The following is a 19,512-nucleotide window of genomic DNA, read 5'->3' as shown; positions in this document are numbered from 1 at the left end:
CTCTAAGTCTGGGATATGACAGATTTCTGTCAGTTATTGCTCTTAACTTATTTATGAACCAATCAAAGCCAGGCTTGTCTCAAAAGTTTCCTCAGTCCCCATCAGAAAACGTCCTGATTTCCAGTATACCCACAGAGCAGACACAAAGGAGATCTACTCAGCCACTGAAGTCAACTTTAGCTCCAAATGAAAGTTTTATGTCTCCTGAGCTTCCAAACAGGAAAATTATATCATGGCTGACAGTAAAGTAATTTAATTGCACTGTTGCTATGACAACACGCTGCTCTCTTTCTTTTTAATTTGCTTATTTGTCAGTAGCTTCCCAAAGGAACTAACACGCTATTCTCCATGTTTTCTTTTGTTTTAAACAAACACTGCAAGCAATGTGGTTATATTAGAAAAAAAAAAAAATGGCACGGTCGAAAAAAAAGAGGGTTTGGGGGTTCATACCCCGCGATCATTTGTCTGCTTTGTGCTCCCCGCAGACTCTCTGTTAACTGCATCCCAATAAATTTCTCATTTTATGGTAACAGTATGGATGGCTGCTGATCACTAGTTCGTGTTAAAAAAAAAAAAAGAAAAGAAAAAACCCAGTTCCCAGAAACCACAGCTGAGGAGTTTTCCATTATTATACGCTACATAATCGCCAAATATTTTTTTCCTCCTATTTTGTGGAGGGGGGGAGTCTGGATCATGTGAGCCCACAGTTAAGCAAACATTTCTAATCTGCTGCCAATAAGGTTGCTCACCAGATTCGCAAATAGTTTTCACTAGTGACCTCCTTACAACTTTTTAGGCTTGTTATTGGTTACATTCCCTCTACCACACACACACACACACACACACACTTTTTGTATTTTGTTTCCTTTTTTACTTATTTATTTTTTTTAACGAAGAGAATGTAGCAGGAAAGCTGAGTTTCTTGCCTGGTATTAGAACGTCTCCAAAGAACTGACAAAGACGTTATGGCCCAGCTCTGAACAGATGTTCCATGTGAACTTTAAAAAGTTGAGAAATTCTTCCCGAGTGAAGCTGGGCAGTCTGGAGTTTGGGGGCCCGAGGAACAACCCCCCCCCCGCCGCCCTGCGCGCGCACGCACGCACGCGCTCCACTCAGGTCTACTGTACTTGTCAAAAACATTTCAAGGGGACCAGCGAAAGCGACCATTGGCTGCTTCCCGAGTCAATCAGCGGCGTTGCCACGCAACGGGGAAACTGCTCTTCTCCGCGCACCCAGGGCAATTGGGAGCTCGCATACCTTCACTGCCGGTCAGATGTCATAAACCTTTTATTGGCTGCACCGTGGCGAGCCTTAAAAACCAATCAATAAAAGCCCGCCGACCCCCCAACTTATCCGGAACCCAAGACGGGTTTCAAGGAGACGGGGTGAGGAGGGGTCGGGCCTCGGGGGTCTCGGGAGACGTTCGCGGCGGGTGCCAATCTTGCACAGTTTGGGGGGAGGGAATCTTTGTTAGGAGCCTGTTTCTCATCTTGGGGTCTCTGCTGGATCGGCACCCCTTCCCCGACCCGGGGCCGCGGGAATCCGGTCCCCCGCAGACAATACCAACTCTGCCTCCAGGGTCTTTTCGGCAACCGGGGCACCGGGACCGGCCCGCACGTCGGGGCAGGAAACTCTTCGGCCCGGGCAACTTCCCCGCTCAGGGGCTCTGATCTCCCCGCCTGGCCAGGCCCCCCACCCGGCCCTCACCCAAGAGCTGCGAAGTCCCTCGTCTTCCGAGAGCGGCGAGGTAGCCTCCAGGGCCGCCTCGGACGAGTCCCCCGCCCGAGTCCCCCCAGCTCTCGGGCGCCGGCGGGAGCGAGCCGCAAACTCACCTGGCCGGAGCGAAGCACGGGGGCGCGGGGGCGCCGCTGCCCTTCAGCGGAGCCGACAAACTTTCGCGGGCGCCCAGCGGGCATCGCTTGGTGGCCCCGCTAAGGACGCGCGGGCGCGGCGCGGCGAGCCCCGGGCGGCGGGCGGCGGGGGGCGGCCGCGGGCGCGGGCGGCAGGGGCGCGGGGGTCGCGGCGCGGCATGGGACCTGCGGCGTCCGCCTGGCGCGCCGCGCGTCCTCCCGCCGGCCCCGCCGCTCTCCCCGCCCCGTCCCGCCTCCCGCTCGCCTCCGCCGCGGCGCGTCGGGCCGGGGCGCGCCGAGCGGCGAGAAATTGTTTCCACTGCAAACAAAAAAAGGCGACACATGACCAGGCAGGAGGAGGGGAAGCGCGGGGAGGGAGGAGAGCCGAGGGGAGGGACGGAGCGGAGGGGGCGGAGGGAGCCGGAGAGAGGGAAAACGTGGGCCGGGCCGCCGGCGGCCTGGGGCGCTGGGCGAGGACCCACCGGGGCGGCCCCTCGCGTCCCCCGGCGCCTTGGCCTGTCCTGGGCCCCGCGCCCCACAGCGCCACAAACGCAGTCCGGGCCTCGGCCCGGCTGGGCTGCACGGACTCATCTTCTGCCTCACCGCTGGACGGAGCAGGTCGGCGTGGGCTCGGCGACCAGGGGCAGCTGCGGCCGTGGGCAGCGGGACAGGTGGGGCGGGCGGCGCGTGGCCTCTCCCCTTCCCTGGCTCCGGCCTCACGGGCCGGCCGGCGCTGCACAGCTGGCAACGTGTCGCCGGAACGCTCCTATCCCATCCGCATGCCTTACAAGGCTCGAAAGTAAAAATAAAAAGAATTACGATGAGAGCGAGGCTTGTGATGGTGAGGAGATTCCACTTCTCTCAACTACTGCGTCTTGGCAGAGCTCCCAGGAGCGCCCGAACCCTCCTCCAGCATGCACCCCATGCCCCCGGAAGAAAGGCATCCTAGCTCCAGCCCAGGTGGCCAAGCATCTGCCAAGGAAGGGAGGGTGGCCATTACAGACCAAGAGGCGGGCCCTAAAGGCCATGACGGTGGGGCCTCTCTAGTGGGTTGAACTCAAGCCCCTGCTGACTTGTAGGCCTGGAGCGAAAACAAGTCACTTCTTCATTATGAGCTCCCTAGAACCGGACCGACAATTTGCAAGCCACCCAGCAAACTGCGCAGTCACTTCTCCAAGTCTCCAGGCACCTCCAGAGAATGGCCACCCACTGTTAAGGCCACATCAACCAGCTGCCTTTGGAGAGGATGAAAGCAGAGAGTCCAACAGGACACCCTGCTGGTGACATAAATAAAAATATGATTGCACATCACTCCCAGGTAGCTAAACTGGTAGGTTCTTCTACGGAGAAGCAACACGGGGCACTTCTCCTGCCATCCCCACCTGACTGAGCTCACATGAGCTGGTGGACGGACATTGTGAGCTATTGGAAAACTACGGAGAAACCAGCCTTGGGAAACCCCTCTACAGGCAGTACCAATGTAGCCAAAATGAGGAGGGAAGAGGAGTAGAGGGAAATACCAGGAGATTTCTGAAAAGTTTGTTTCAAAATATAAGGAAACCCCATCAGAGAGCCACCCTAAAACAACCTTCAAGATCATGGGTGGCGAGTCCATACCAAAAGCATGCCTTTCAGACTCACCCACACCTCTTTACTTCCCAGCACTCTGGAGACCATTCAGACAGAGGTGGAGGCTCAGGGTGGCCTGAGGTCATCCAGCCCCACCCTTTTTATCACTGAGCACATGAGGTGAACAACCCAGAGTCACCAAGTAAAGGTTGGGGGTGGGGGAAAGACAAATTAGGTCATCGCTGAAGTCTCAGACCAGAGATTGTAAGGGTGGGAACTGGCAACCAAAGCAGAGACAAGACAAAGGCAGTCCTCAGTGGCTCAGGATAATACAGGTCGAACCCTTCCATCTACATGTCACTTGAGTGTACTTAATCACCAACAGAGGATCATCAGAGCTGACTTTATGAACCTTTGTCCAAGCCTCTTTGGGCAGACTTTTCTCCCAGCTCCTTGCTGGCCTTCCATTCCCCCTTTCAATCCCCAGCTCCTAAACTTCCCAACCCTCCAGCACACTCACACTACAGTTGGAAAGACTAGCTAGAAACACAGCTACAAGAGACTGATGATTTTCACCTCAGTCCTTCCTGAGTTCAAAAAGAGGTGATGTGAGCACAAAATATGTCATTCTTAAAACTCTGTACAAGCTCTTAGCTTCTAGAATCTGAACCAGTCATCCCAGGTGACACAAATTTAACATACATAGCAAGCTTGGGCCCTAAGAAGCCATGGCAGAGGGTGGAGAAGGGTGAGGTGAGCTGCCTTCAAGAGCTTGCCTTTCTTTCCCTCTGTGGGTTTTTGGTTTCTTGCATTCGCTAACATATTTCTTAATTTCCCTCTCCCATTACAGATGTTGCAAGAGATGTAAAAGATGTCACTCTAAAAAGAAAGTAGTAAGGGCTGGAGTTGTAGCGGTGGAGCACTTGCCGAGCACATGCAAGGCACTGAGTTCGATCCTCAGCACCACATAAAAATAAATAAATAAAATAAAGGGATTGTGTCCAACTATAACTAAAAAATATATTTTAAAAAAGAAAGAAAGAAAGTGGTGAGCCAGCCCTGCATGACATGCAAGGAACACATATCTCCTGGTCTCTCTGTCTGAAACAGGGGGGCCAGACCTTTGCTGCAAGCCACAGTGAGCTTTAGAGTAAACTCTGGGATACACTTCCTGCCATAGGGTGCAGGGGCCAGATTCATTCAGGAACTGCCTCATTCTCAATTCTCCTTATGAACATTCAAAAATACCCTTATGTATCCTAGCCCACCCCCGAGAAGTGTCAACCAAGTGGAACCATTTGAAACCACTGTTTCACAAGCACATTTGACAGTAGAATCCTATGTGTGCCCTGGAACTCACTTTGGGAAATACTTATTTCCTGATTGGGGATTTGATGGAACATTCTGTAGTCCCTTCTGGCCACAGGCTGGGCTGGAGAGCACATAAGTATTGGAAAGTCAGAGGCCTGAATACTAGCTCATTCAACTCCAATCCTTGTGGGGCTCAGTTCTTCCTTCATGATTTATTTATGGGATGGTTAAGAGGCAGGAACAACTAAGTGGATAAGCAATGATCACTTTCTGTGGATGGGAGGACTCAAGAGACTTGCAAGAATGGGGAAAACTCAGGCAGGTCTGGAAAGAGGGGCTACTTGTCCGGAATCCTTCAAACAAACTCTAAAGGATACATAAACCAGAGGCAGTGGTGCATACCTGTAATCCCTGCAACTCAAGGGACTAAAGGAGGAGAATCACAAGTTCAAGTCCAGCCTCAACAACTTATTGAGACCCTGTGTCAAGGTTAAAAATAAAAAGAGTTGGCGATGCAGCTCAGTGATAGAGCACCCCTGGGTTCAATCTCTAGTACTGGAAAAAAACAGGCAGGGGGTTACATGAGAGGAAGCCCAGAGCAGGCAGCAGATCTGGCTGTGTAGAACTGGACAATCATCAGGAAATTTTTCTCTCCATCTCTTTCCCTCTGAAACCATGTCTTTCCTGTTTCCTTCCTATATATTGCTCCACTTGTCTCCCTGCAGTGGGCTTCCTTGCTGATAGCCACATGTGGACAGCAGCGCTAAGTCTTGAAGCCTTCTGACTTTTAGCACCCACCATCTCTAGAGGACCTCAGGTTTTCCAGTACATCATTTAAATTCTCGGGGAAATAATCTGATTGGTCTAGCCTGAGTCAGGTGATTCTGCCTTCTACTAACAGCTGAGACAAGGGGTATGGTGGGGCATCTGATACAACAGACCTGGGAAAGGAAGGGGAGATGACTTTGAACAGATAATCTAATAAAGATGGCATTTGATCTATGGAACTGCAGAATGACTCTTCTTTTTTTAATATTTATTTATTTATGTATTTTTTTTAGTTTTAGGTGGGCACATTATTTTGTTTTTATGTGGTGCTGAGGATCGAACCCAGTGCCTCACGCATGCTAGGCAAGCACTCTACCACTGAGTCACAACCCCAGCCCCAGAATGACTGTTCTAGACCTAAGCTTCTCAACTGGAGATGCACATTAGAACTACCCAAGAAGCCACACCTCCTAGGTCCAATCTCCTAGGATAGGACCCAGGCATGAGCACTTTGAGAAAATACTACGAGATGATCCTGCTTATAAACTGCTATTCCGGGTAGAAGAAATGGATGACAGATTTATCAAATGTGACTTAACTATTAGAAGATGCCATCATTCACTGTTTACCAATTACGTGACATTGCACTGAGGGCCAGAGATTTGGGGTCTTTGTCCCTATGGAGCACACAGATTTTTGGTAAGTGTGCAAGCATCCTACCACAAAACCCCTGGAATTACCAGCATTGAGAGGTTCCCAGGCACTAAGTTTGCAGAGTGAAGGAGCTTGCTGGATATTTTTCGCCCCAGAAGTTATAGTATGAGAAATAGAATTCAAAAGATGAATGGGAATGGTGGATCCAAGGGGAGAGTAAAGGAGAAAATGGAGGAGCAAAAGCTGACAGAAGAACTCAGAAATGACTGCAAAAGGGAAAGTCGGGGCTAAGGGTGGAGCTCGGTGGTAGATCACATGCTTAGTGTGCTGGAGGCTCTGGGTTTGATATCCTGCCACCAAAACAAAGGGAAGGAGGACTGTTTTTTATTTTTAAATGTATTTTTAGAAAATCCGGGGAGAAAATGGTAAATAGGTAGTCCCCTTCCTCTGACAGCTATAGGTAATTTTTTTTCTTTGTACTTCTTTATACTTTCCAAATTTTCTGCAATGAATGCTCATCACCTTTTATAATGTTCTAGTGGTAAGGTGGCCTTTCTATCAGAGCAGTGCTTCCCCCACTTGACTGTGCATCAGAATCACCTAGAGGGATGATTCAAATACCACTCCCTGGCCCCCACCCCCAGAATTTCTGGTTCAGAAGGTCTAGGCTGCGGCTTGAGAATTTGCATCTCTGAAAAGCTCTCAAGGGCTGCTGAGGGTCTGGGAAGTACACTTTGAAATCCCCTGAATTCTAGAAAAAAAAAAAATGGATAAGACTGGAAAAAATGAATGCATGAGAGTGAGTCTTCAAAGGAAGAACCAAGAGGATCTGTCAAATGATTGAATATGAGAAGAAAGGAAGAGATTAAAGTCAAAGATAACTCTTTTATCATGAGTTGACCAAGAGTCTCTTTGAGATAATGTATGAGAATGCCATTTGTCACGCTTCAAAAAGACCCTCATTTCTTTTCCTTCTGTGGAGAAGAGACAGACCTGGAACCTCTCAGGGAGCTGGAAGGGTTGGCCATCAAGTGGCTTGCTGGTCATCCTTTCTGGGAGGATATTTTCTTTTGGTGTCTCTTGGTGTTTACCAAGATTTGAAGGGTGAGGTCTGGGAACGTCTTCTTAGAATTTCTCCAGTAGGAAGAAGAGCCCCAAAGCTGGCTCCAGGAGGGGATAAGGGGTGGGGAGTGAGGGAAAGTAGAGCTGAACAGGTGGAGTGAAGCTCAGGAACTCAGGGGCCCCAGTCAGACCTGGGCTTGTCTGGTCACCTGCTGGAGGCAAAATGGAAATATTGAACCTGCCAGCTCCTCTGACCATAAACAAAAGTGTGAGCAGATGATCCGAAATCCAGACTTAATCAACTCATTTAGTCAACAAGTACTTATTAAGCATCTAGTGACTCTATGACCGGTACCGATGGAAGAAAGTTAGAAGGAACCAGGAGAAATACAGTGTGGCATAAGCCATCAGCGTGGAGACAGGCATGTATGAAGCAACCACTGAGAAATCAGCCTCTACCTCAGAGCTAAGCCTGTCCAAGGAAAGGGGCGTGACCCTTGCCCTTGGAAAGACCCACAGAGCACTCCTAGGCACATACCCACCCTGCTGAGTTGTTTGTCTGCAAATAACAGGAGAGATCAGCAGAGCCAGGTGTCCCTGACTCAGTCAGGCTAGGTGAGGACCCATAGCAACCCCCTAGCAACCACCAATCAGCATGGGACAGGGAAAATACCTGGGATGCCAGATGACCCTCCCAGTAGTTTATGGTGGTTGATAACGTGTTGGGAAACCATGTAGTTCAACAGGAACACCCCTTTTGGCTTAAACCAATCAGTTCAAACGAACCCCCCTCTTGTAGTAACTAATCACCCCTACCCAACTTGTTCCCGACAGTGAATGTGCTAATCATGTTTTAGAGTTGTTATTTGATTTTCCCGCGGTGTGTGATGATTTGCTAAGAGATGCTATGATGTATGTGGGGTCCCTGCCTTCCACAAAGAGTGTATAAAACTGCTGCAAACCCTGGGCTCGGGGCCTCTCAGTGTCACCAGTTGCTGTGCATGCGGAGGACCGAGCTAGCTCGCAATAAACACCTCTTTGCTGCTTACATCGATCTTGGTCTCTGGTGGTCTTTTGGGGGTCCCAAATTCGAGCATAATACCACAAAGAAAGAAACACACACCATGCCTAATACCAAGAGCAGAGGTGCTGTGGCCTAGCAGGGAGATACTGGCTAGGTTTGTGCTCAGACTTACCTCTTACTGGCTAGATGGCCTTAGTCAGGATCCTTAATTTCCTTCTCTTTACCTAATTTCTGTACCTTAAAAAAAAATGGGGCTGGAGAAGATAACAATACCCACCCGTATTGGTGAACTTTTATCAGTATAACAAAATGCCCGAGATGATTAACTTATAAAAATATGAGGTTTATTTGGGGCTTAAAGTTTTGGAGGTTCAAGTCCAGGATCAGGAGGCCCTGATGCTGTGGGTTCGTGGAGAGACAGCACATCATGGTGGGAGCATGTGGTGGAGCAAAACCCCTCTTCTCACAGCCAAGAAGCAAAAGAGAAACTGAAGGGACCAGAGGGCCACAGTCCCCATCAGGGGCACATGCCTGGGGACCTCAAGACCTCTCACTAGGTACTTACTACCTGTAAAGCTCCCAGAACCTCCCAACAGCACCACCCTGCAGACGGAGCCTTAATCCATAGGCCTTGGAGGGACATTCTGTGTCCAAACTATACCAACGTTTCATAGAGTTGTGCTGAAGATGAATTAATATTTGTAAGGAATATAAAATGGTGCTCTGGTACACTAATTAGTAGATTAATTTGGGCAAGTAAATAAATAAAAAGGAAAACACTGACACATTTGCATAACAATTTAGAATATGTGTGTAGTATCCAGGATCATAAGTAAAGTAAAAGACAAAAAGAGTAAATATTTGCTAGAAAAGAAGATGGGTTGATACTTTTCATTCATAACTCTTACAACTTAATAAGAAAAAGAAATTATCACCTTAATAAGCAGAAGAGCAAATTCATAAAAAGAGACACAAAAATGGAAATAGGCCCATGGAAAGATGTTCAACCTCAGTTAAAAAAAAAATCAAAGAAATGCAAATTAAAGCAATTGTGTATCTCCTCTCATCTATCAGATTGGCCCAGACTTAAAAGGAATTGCCATGCCAATGTGGGCACTGGTGGCACCACCGGATAGGTGGCTTGATGAGACTCTACACAAGGGCAGCCTGACAAAATGGATTAAAATTTAAATGAACCTACTCATTGATCTCAATTGCCCACTTGTAGGAATTTATCCTGGAGCAAGACCATAATAGGGCAGTTAGCTTTCCCACCAGACTGCCTACCCCAGGAAGGAATCCACTCCTGAAGACCATTTCATTCAGCATTGTGCACCTAGCATTAATGCTAGGGCCCCTGCGGCACAGAAGATAATAAAGATGTATGGAATAAATGAACAGAAGGGTGCAACAGTGTATTTAGGAAGGTGTTTGCTGGAGCATTGTTTAAAATCCTGGAAATTTAGAAATTGCCCAGGTGAGAGGTTAGAGGCCTGTTATTACATTATGTGGCCGTGTTCCCTTGCTTCCCATGTATTTGCATTGTTCAGGGGTCTTTGGTAAAGCTTTCCCTTTCTGAAATCGTTTTCTCAATCTCATAGACTCGGTGTATGAACCAATTTGCAAATAGTTCATAAACTAAGAGTTTGGGGACCAGCGTGGCAACAAATGCCCATAACCCCAAGCGACTTGAAGGCTGAACCCAGAAGCTGAGGCAGGAGGATAGCAAGTTGAAGGCCAGCAACTTAGTGAAACTCTGTCTCAAAACAAAAAGAAAAAGAGCTGGGGATGTGGCTCAGTGGTAGAGCACCCCTGGACTCAATCCCCAGTACCAGGCACACACACTCACACACACACTCGCACACACACATACATAATCAACTGGGAAGTGAACATCAAACACACTGTAAGTGGCATGCGAGGCAAGGCCCCTGCCCTCCCTTCTGCTCACTACATGAGGCAAGGTGGTAATAAAAAATATCTACTGCTTCCCCAAGAAAGTGTACCCCTCTCAAGCCTGTATCTACTAACTCCACAGATCAAAGAGGAGTAGCCTCATCAACCCTTCCCGCTGCGGTGTCTGTAGGAGTCTGGCCTGTTTTCCTCTCTCCCTCCAGTGAGCCTGCCAAGTACCTTGGTCTCCTGGGTTTCGGCAGCTAAGTCTGCCCCAGTCACCCATGCCAAGAAGCGACTTCTCTCACTTTGCTTTTTTAGAGGGATGTGAAAGAAAAAACAATCCATCTTTCCATGAGTCTTTTTCAAAGAAAGCAAAAGCTCCAAATTGGATAAACTCTCCGGGAAACAGTACACAGATAAAAATACTACCAACATATTTCCCTGCTGTACCAAGTTCCCTTTTGGAGATTAGCAACTCAACTTATTACAACAGTCAAACCCGAAGTCTCCACTCAGTTAGATGGTAAAGTTCACCCGAGTTTTAGGTTTTGAAACCCCATCACTTCTCAAAATAGGGTCTCTTGTGCATTTATTTATTTGTTTGTTTGTTTGTTTATTTATTTATTTTCCTGGGGATGGTACCCAGGGACTTGGACATGCTCTTGCATGTGTTCTACTGCTGAGCTGCACCCCCAACCTTCCCTGTGCCTTTAATATTGAGATTCAGGTGCAAGCAAAACGTGCCCATAAATTATGAGGCATGAGTGCATGCTCAGTCGCATAAGGGTGGGGGCTGGAAAGGAAGTAGCCAAATGGATTGCTAACTCTGTCTGTGGGTGCATCCAACAGCACCTCATTTCTCTGTACTCAAAGCCATGTGACTCTGACTGGTTTCAACGATTTGGCCCCCAAACAACCAGGCGTCCTTTTTAAGTTGGCATTTCTTCCAAAGAGGAATATTGAACATCTTTTCTACATGCCTCACACAGCGCTAGGCCAGCTGTCTAACAATATGGATCCCGGAAAGGGGTGCTGCCCACGTTGGTGACGGCAACCATTAGTGCCTGTTGCTCATAGAAAATGTCAGAGGAACCTCAAAACAAAAGCCCAGAGACTCGGCCGAAGGAAGCATCCTTGGAAAACATCAATGTGTCCACAGAGGTTACCCACAGACCAAGTTGAGCAGGTCAAGGTGTCCTGGACTTGCTGATGGGGCCCATTCCCAGGGAGTGAACGTCAGAGCTCTCTGGAAGCTGCCCCAGGCCAGCTTCAGGTTCAAAGGGAGGGAGAGACCTTGGAATATCATCTCCAAAGGAATCCCACCTGTAACTGGTGCACCTAGGCCAGTCTTCCACAGATAGCAGCCTTCCAGCCAAAGACACTGGGAGGCGGAGGCCAATGCAATAGCTCACTTTCTTGTTGAGGTCTGTGCTGGGTAGATGAAGAGATGGGGGGTGAAGTAACGGCCATTCCCAGTGATCCTGGACCTCCATGTTGGCTGGGATCTTGAAAGACTGAAAAGCCTTCCCCCACCCCGTTTTTGCAGGGCTTGAACCCAGAGCCTCACACACGTTAGGCAAGAGCTCCACCACCCCTAAACTACACCTCCAGCCCCTTGAAAGTGCTTCTTGTCAATCCCTTTATAGGAACAAATGCTTTTCCTGTGGCCTTGGGAATCTAACCCAGCAGACTTGCTATAGACTGTTTCTTCCCCCACATCTGTTGACGGTCAGAATCAAAACAATTCAGACTTACTCTGAAACATCCTTCTCCTCAAACTCCCATGACATCCCCTGCCTCCAACACCCACCACCTGTGACAACCTGGTTCCCCAGCTTCCTGAGGATGGCCAGCTTGATTTTTGCTTCTGAGTAACTTGAATCATCAAACGGAGCATAAAGGAACTAATACACAGTAGTTTGCTGGAGAAAGCTCATTTCATCCTCTTTATTCTCTCTGGCAGATACAACCCAGTGATTCTTCTCCCCAAACCTCTCATTTAAACTTGGGGTGCAAAGAGGCAACTGAAATGTGAGGGTTCCTGGCCCACAGCACAGGCTAAGAAAGGAAAAGCTTCAGTGAAATACAAAAGCCAGCGCAGACCTGAAGGGGAACAGCCAACTGCCAAACTGTCATTTTGCTCCGCGGCTGAACAGAAGGCTCGAGTAATGACAACCACAAAACTCATTTAAAGTCTGAAAAGGTGACTAATGAGCTCATTCATGCTGGCTATAAATTATTCACTACAACACTGATCCCACTCCAGACAAACAGTAAAGTAAACTTTAAACACAGACACTGCCGGCCCTGCGAAGTACAGCAAGTTTTGTCTGTAAAACTTCTCACAATGAAAGGGATACTTGTCTCCCCCTCGTCTATTGTCACAGTATTCTTCTGTTTACTTTTTTTTTCTACTGCCTTTAATCAAATTTAAGCAGACACAGCTGTTACACATTTATTTCTCTGCTGAGTTTTTTTTCCCCCATTAGTTATTACCAGCAATCATGATGCTCTAAAAATAGCAGCAAATTATATTCTCTAGAAATTGAAGGCTGACCTTAAAATGAAGCCCAGGTCTTCAGAAAGAATATTCATATGCACATGTTGGATAAGTGACAGCCGCACACAAAGGCGAAACAAAAGTGCAAAGCATTTTTCACTCTTTGAGAGGTTTTTAATTTGCTTCCAAATTTCCTTTGGTTCTAGTGGAAACAGGTTGCTTCAAAACGGCATGATACAAAACCTGCTTCCAACGGGCATGCCCTGGTTAATATTTTCATGAAAACATATGCTTTTAAATGAATAAAAGAAGAAATGTCTCAATCAGACTTTTTCAGCACAGAGAAACTCAGCAGCAGGCTTGTTGAAAACTCACCACGTTGCTACACATTACTTTCAGTTTCCTGTGTAATATTAAATAATTTTAGCTCTTCTGTTTTTATAAATGGGGCCATTTGCTACTACTGTCGCTTCTGAAAGCGTTACAGCCATGGCTGAGCAGCCAAATATGTCAAATCTTTTTTTTTAATCTTATTAATTTTCAAGACATCATAGAGTTAATAGTTGCAAATATATCTATTAGATTTTTTTTAAAATAGTCTCCAAATAAGTACTTACATTAGGGCTTGGTCAGATCCCTGAACATTATTTTTAAACTGCTTTGACTACTTTGAAAAGGAGCCACACAAAAGCCACAGAAAACAGTCATATTCAAAGACCACTAGATGGAGGTTCCAACTAATCAAAAGTGAAAGCAGAAAAGTTTGGAGCTGAATGTGCCCTGCACACACCTCGAGATGACACGGGAGGGGGGTTGGGGATAAATGGTCCTGGGCCAGGGCTCTTGCTAAAGGTATGAGAAGTAATACTTGGGTGGTAAATTCGGCCAGAGCTTTGACTTCACCCTGAACCTGGGCCAAAGTGTCTCCATTTAAGGAAAACCTTTCACATTGTTTTTGCAGTTTCTTGCACATGAACTAAAGGTTTATCCAGCCATTTCTGTTGCCTGAAATGCAAAGCAAAAAAAAAAAAAAAAGAAGAAGAAGAAGGAGTCCTGCAATATTTATAGCAAAGCACTTTGCCACCCCCTGACAGCAATCTGGATGGTCTCCACATGTTTAGCATTGTGGGTTTTTTCTTTTTTTTTATTTAAATCCATGTTTCTGGAGCTAATAAGAAGCTATTCTTTGGGGCCTCTGCAAGAGTTGTTTTTGGTTCTCTTGCAGTCGTTTTTAGTTCTCTTCTGTTTTGATAGTTTTTATTTATTTTTTATTTTGATTGATTTATTTATTTAGATAGCAGGAATTGAACCAGGGGTGCTTAACTACTGAGCCACATCCCCAGCCCTTTTTATTTTTTTTATTTTGAGATGGGTCTCACTAGGTTGCTTATAGCCTCAATAAGTTGCTGATGCTGCCTTCCAACCTGTGATCCTCCTGCCTTAGCCTCCTAAGCTGCTGGAATTACAGGTGTGAAATTGGGTGGAACTTCTCTGTTACTACATAGGCATGGTATTGTTTTTTTTTTTTTTTTTAACCAAATGTGGTGTAAAAATACAATTCCAACCAAAGAAATGGGAGTCTTAAGCAGCATCCTGTTAAAGCCACAGCTGCTCCATGACTCTCCACCAACCAGATTGCTCTCACCTCTCTGCGGAAGGGTGTGGACAAAATATTGCTTTAAAAACCAAGCCACGGGTCCTGTCCTTCCTGGCAGCATGTCTGACAGGGAGGGTCCCCTCTCCCTTCCTTGGTGAGAACCTGGCAGGCCCAGAGACTGTCCTAACACCAACTGCCCTCCTCCTAATTTCCTGAGGGAGGACCAAAGATGACATCAATTTTGCCTGGGGGCATTCAAGATGCTCAAACCAGGACAGTCAAAACAATAAATACCAAGTACCCAAGTAATGCAATCCAAAGAATTACAAAACACAGCGAAAGCTCTCCAGTGCTCCCCATGTGCTAGATACCATGCAAAGAGCTCTAACTGTGCTGTTGATTTCACCTTCCAACTAGGTGCTGTAGTCCTCACTGACAGATGAGGATACTGAGGCTTAAAGAAGTTCAGTCATTTGCCAGTGGTCAACAGGTGGCAGGGATAAGATGAAAAGCTAAGACCCTGCTGTGGTTGGGTATGATCTGTTCCCTGAGGGTCCCTGCTTGGTCCTCAGTGTGGAGAGGTGGGAGCTGATGGGAATTTTAAGAGCTGCAGCCTGGAGGGACCCATAGGTCATCAAGGGCACTGTCTGTGGGAAGGGATTATAGTCATTATCCAGCCAACCATTGGTAGTTCTTGAGAGAGAATTGTCCCCCTGCCCTTGCAGTGTGCTGGCTCCTATTTGTCAATTTAATCACTTGTTCCCACTATCGTCATCTACCATGATGTGACCCAGCCACAAGGGAGCCCCAGCTCGAACCTTTACCACACTGTGGGGACTTTCAACCTTCAATACAGTGAGCTAAATAAACCTCTTTTCTTCATAAGTAGACTGCCTCAGGTATTTTGTGATAGTAATAAAAAGCAGATGAATACAGATGCCATGAGTCTTTGCCTACAGAGCACAAATTTATACGCACGGTGCTCTTCCATCTATTGATATTCTCCAAGATATATTTCCCTAGATCACCGAATATAATTTGCTGCTGGTAAACTACCTCTGAGGCTTCTTCTTCACAGCTTTTTGTGTGTGTTAGATTTGGTTTTGCATGGCATTTTCCACTTGGCTACTAAATCTAGGCACTTTCTCTACCCCCCCTCAGTTAATTCCTGATGCACACCATTCAGTAAATGGACAAACATGCCTACAAAATACCAAAGTGTCCAGGGCAATGTTACATACCAGCACTGTGCTTTTCTTTGAATATTAAAAGATAAAGATTTGGAGGCTGGGACATAACTCAAAAATAGAGTGCTTGCCTAACTTGTATGAGGCCCTGGGTTTGATCCCCAGCACCACATGCACATGTGCGTGCACGTACACACACACACAGACACACACACACACACACACACACACACGAAGATTTTGAAAGAAACTCATGATTGTCAACAACTCAAGAGATCAGGCCTGAAATCCAACTCTAACCTCACTCCCATCTGGACCTGGAGAAAGAACATACAGCTAGGAAGGACCCATCTGGTACCTCACTCAGCAATCCACTCTCTCCAGTCCTGGACTACTCCCACCACACTCTACCAAACAAACCTTCTTTCAATGGCCTGTGACCACAGAGACCTAGATCTGATATTTTCAAGCGAATGCTTCCAGAACCCCAATGTGTGACGAGACACCATTTTCAAACTACTTCTCTTGTTCTTTGCACTCGTTAGGTGGCTACCGACTATGGATTGAGCAACCAATGACCACCACACCATCGCTATTTTCCGGAAACTAAATGACAAGAGAATTAGATCATGCTTCAGGTCAACCTGTGAACAGTTCTGAAAATACATTCATAAAGCAGCCAGCCATGATGAAAACACACGGAGCACGCGACTCATCAGGCTAACTTTTCTCTATACATCTTAGGCAGGAGGGTGAGACTGTCCCACCAAGGTTCCCAATGCCCCAACGGTGCTTTGAAGCCTGTGCTCAGTCCCACCTACTAGAGGTGGAAAGAAATATGCTCCCTTCCCTCGGTGGCATCCCGCACACCTGTGACATCTTCAGGTGCATGGAACTCCCAGGCGGGCTTGGGCACCACCGGAGTTCATTCCTTCTCAAAACACCTCCAATTGGCTTCCTTGAAAGCTCTCCTAGGGCCATGACTGGAATCTCATCTTAAGATTAGCCAAATAGAGTAGAAAGCTGAAGTCTGTGGTTTCATTCTCATCTGTCCACACCCTCAGCCATCCACAGGGATCTGATTCCACTGCCATTTAGAGGGACTCTGGCTCCTGCCAACAGCAGTTCCCTCTGACTCCAAATTAAGCCTCTCATGGCTTCCTTGTGACACCAGCATTGCAGCAAAGACTCCAGAGCTGATGGTAATGAACCTAGGTTCTGCCCAGACCTTCCCAGAGAGCCAAGTCGCCTTTGCCGTGCAAAAGAGACACCAAGTGTGGGATTTATCTGCCAGGAGCTTTGCTGGCGCTCCTGCCTCACTTCCTCCATTGCTCATTTTCTTGATCAAAACCTACAACTCATGGGCAGGGAGAAAGTCACTAATGCTGACTGCCCTGACTTATCATTTAATCTAAACAGAGCTATTTACTTCCCAATTACATTCTTAGCTTCATAGCACTAGCCAGAAAGGTTTGTTTATTCATTACAAAAACCAATTAATGTAAGAAGAAAATAAAATCCACATGGTTAGCCTTAGGAAGGACCTTACTAATGGTATCATGCAAGCCCCAAATGTAATGAAGCAACTGAGGCTTAAAGAGGTGAAGTGACTTACAGCCACGTGTCATAGTGCACAGTGGTTCTTCTCCTTCAGCTTCTGGCCAGCATTCCAGAGTTCCTGGCCTTCTGTCTGGGGTGGGATGGATCCCATCATCAAATCCAGAAGCACTAGATTAGTCAAGAATGGCGGACCCAGCTGGGGCTCAGGTAAGAAGCCAAGGCCCTTCCCTGTTTGTTTAGACATCTGAGTTAGTTTTTCTGTCTTAACATCCGACAAACACCCATGGAGCTAGTGGTGGATCCCATATCTTGACTTCTTGCCCATGGAAATTTCTACCATAGTGAAACCATTAACATTACAAAATACAGAAAACCATTTTTTGGTGGGGAGGGGTACTTGAGATTGAACCCAAGAGTGATTCATCACTCAGTTACATCCCCAGTTCTTTTTATGTTTTATTCTGAGACAGGGTCTCACTAAGTTGCTGAGGCTGGTCTTAAATGTATGATCCTCCTGTCTTAGCCTCTGAGAAAACCATATTTTGACAAGTTTCATGACTAGACTTGATAAGAGTAAAAAGATTCAGAAAGAAATCACCACATTATATTTGTCTCTGAGCACTTTTGAAGTATGTCTTCAGGTGTAAAATATGGCCATGCTAACAAACAATTACGGATGAATGCAGAATTCATGAAGAGGGTCTAACTGTAGGAAATCCCAAGTTAATGCAAGAGACAGGTCTATGTAGAACCCAAAGCAAAGCAGGACTCCCACTGAGCTCTTGGAGCTTAACTGGAAGCCCGACCTGTTCCTGGAGGGGGAGGGAGCACAATATATCAACTTTGTATCCCAAGGTGCCCAGTCCAAGATTATCATGTGCAGATGAAGACAGTCATAATAGCTACATTTATTGAGTAGTTACTAAATGACAGGCACTGAGCTTAGCGTTCTGCTTCATCTTCCAGAGTGCTCCCAGCAATCAATATCAATGTGAATTAGCAAATGACATTCAATGAGTGACTGTTGTACAAACGTAACTAAGATTATATTTGGTGTGCATGAGAATGTATTCTTTAATAACTTCAAAATTACAAAATGGAATGTCTGACAATACACAAATAGTAAAATATAGTCTATTAACATTTATTGCTTATTTGCAGGGCGCTTTAATACAAAATATTGAGGCTTAAGGCTCAAGATCCCTCTTTTAGCCTGGCCTGGTAGTATATACCTGTAACTCTAGCAACTAGGGAGGTTGAGACAGGAGGGTCAAGTTCAAAGCCATCCTGGGCAACTTAGCAGGACCCTGTCTCAAAATAAAAATGAAAAGGGGTGGAGATGTAACTCAGTGGCAGAGTGCTTTACCTAGCATACAGGAGGCCCTGGGTTCCATCCCTAGTACCACACGTATACACACACAGAAGAAGAAATAGGAGGAAGAGGAGGAGAAGGAGGAGGAAGAGGGGGAGGGGGAGGAGGAGGAGGAGGAGGGAGGGGGGAGGGAAGGAAGGAAGGAAGGAAGGAAGGAAGGAAGGAAAGAAGGTATAAAACCTCATACCTCATATACAGAAGAAACTTGAGAGAAGTTTCCCAAATTTGGTAATAGTCTTTTTTTTTTTCCCATGGCATTAGTTATGAAGTTTAGCATTTTTTCCCTAAACTACCAATAATAATAATTTAAAGATTCCAACCATCCATGCTAGAGTAATGAACAAATTATCTTGCTATTCTTTCTATAGAAAATGGCAACTTCCAAAATCATTGTCACATGAAGAAATGATCAAAGAGTACAAGACCCCCAAATTTTGGAAAAAATAGTAATGTAGACATGTCAAACAGCTGATTAGGAACACAATTTTCGGATTTTGTGATGTTTAGGGTTTTGTGATATTTGGGTTGTCAATTTTTAAAAAACGTATACTTGTTTGTGTTTTCTTTCATCATTTAAAATAAATGCTGGCTCTTAAACTCCCCCCGCCCCTTTTTTTCTTTTGGAACTAAGGATTGAAAGAGATTAAAAAAAAAAAAAAATCTGGATCTGTGGCTCATGCCCAGGGTCCTCACACATTCTTAGAAAGTGTTCTACCGCTGAGCTGTATACCCCCCAGCTCTGTGCTTGGTTTTGCATTGATAGTTTTACATTCTTTCCTTCAAGAGGATCTCCCTGAATTAAATAGGCTTCAAGCCAACCAAAGCCTGCACCTGTAGTAGGGACAGGCAGGCAAGGCACTGAAGATAGCAGGAAACAGTTTTATTTGGCTGCAGCCAGGTTCAGAGGGCACAGCTTTTGCTGTAATCAATCAATCCCCTGAACCAGAGTTCAGGGAGTTTCAGAGTTTTATACCCAGCTGTAAGGGGAAGGGCTCAGAAGTTCAGAGTCTGCAGAAGTTCACATAAAAGCAGCTTTTTCTTTCACTTTTTTGAGCAAGTGAACCCTTCAAGGACCACACCTGAGAAGGGGAGAGCTTCTTCTCCTCTTTCTTTCCTCCCCCTGCCAGCTGCTACCATGGAGTCCATTTGTAACTTATCTTAA

At 46.4% G+C, this 19,512-nt stretch overlaps 1 protein-coding gene across 7 annotated transcripts in view; it reads right to left on the bottom strand.

Annotated features, from left to right (window-relative positions):
• Foxn3 (forkhead box N3) overlaps window positions 1-19,512 on the bottom strand; it is a 387,213-nt gene that overhangs the window by 219,208 nt on the left and 148,493 nt on the right. Inside the window, exon 1 of one of the 7 annotated variants that reach the window (XM_046440688.2) lies at window positions 1,833-1,946. The exons of the other annotated variants lie outside the window; for them this stretch is intronic. The gene's annotated coding sequence lies outside the window, so the exon portion shown is untranslated. Of the gene's footprint in view, window positions 1-1,832; window positions 1,947-19,512 lie in introns of those variants that run through there. 7 annotated transcript variants of the gene reach the window in all.

The sequence above is a fragment of the Marmota monax genome, unplaced genomic scaffold, assembly GCF_021218885.2.
Source record: "Marmota monax isolate L192 unplaced genomic scaffold, Marmota_monax_Labrador192_F-V1.1 WCK01_AAM20220418_F8-fsc00017, whole genome shotgun sequence".
NCBI lineage: Eukaryota > Metazoa > Chordata > Mammalia > Rodentia > Sciuridae > Marmota > Marmota monax.
This window is presented reverse-complemented; position numbering and strand designations above follow the sequence as displayed.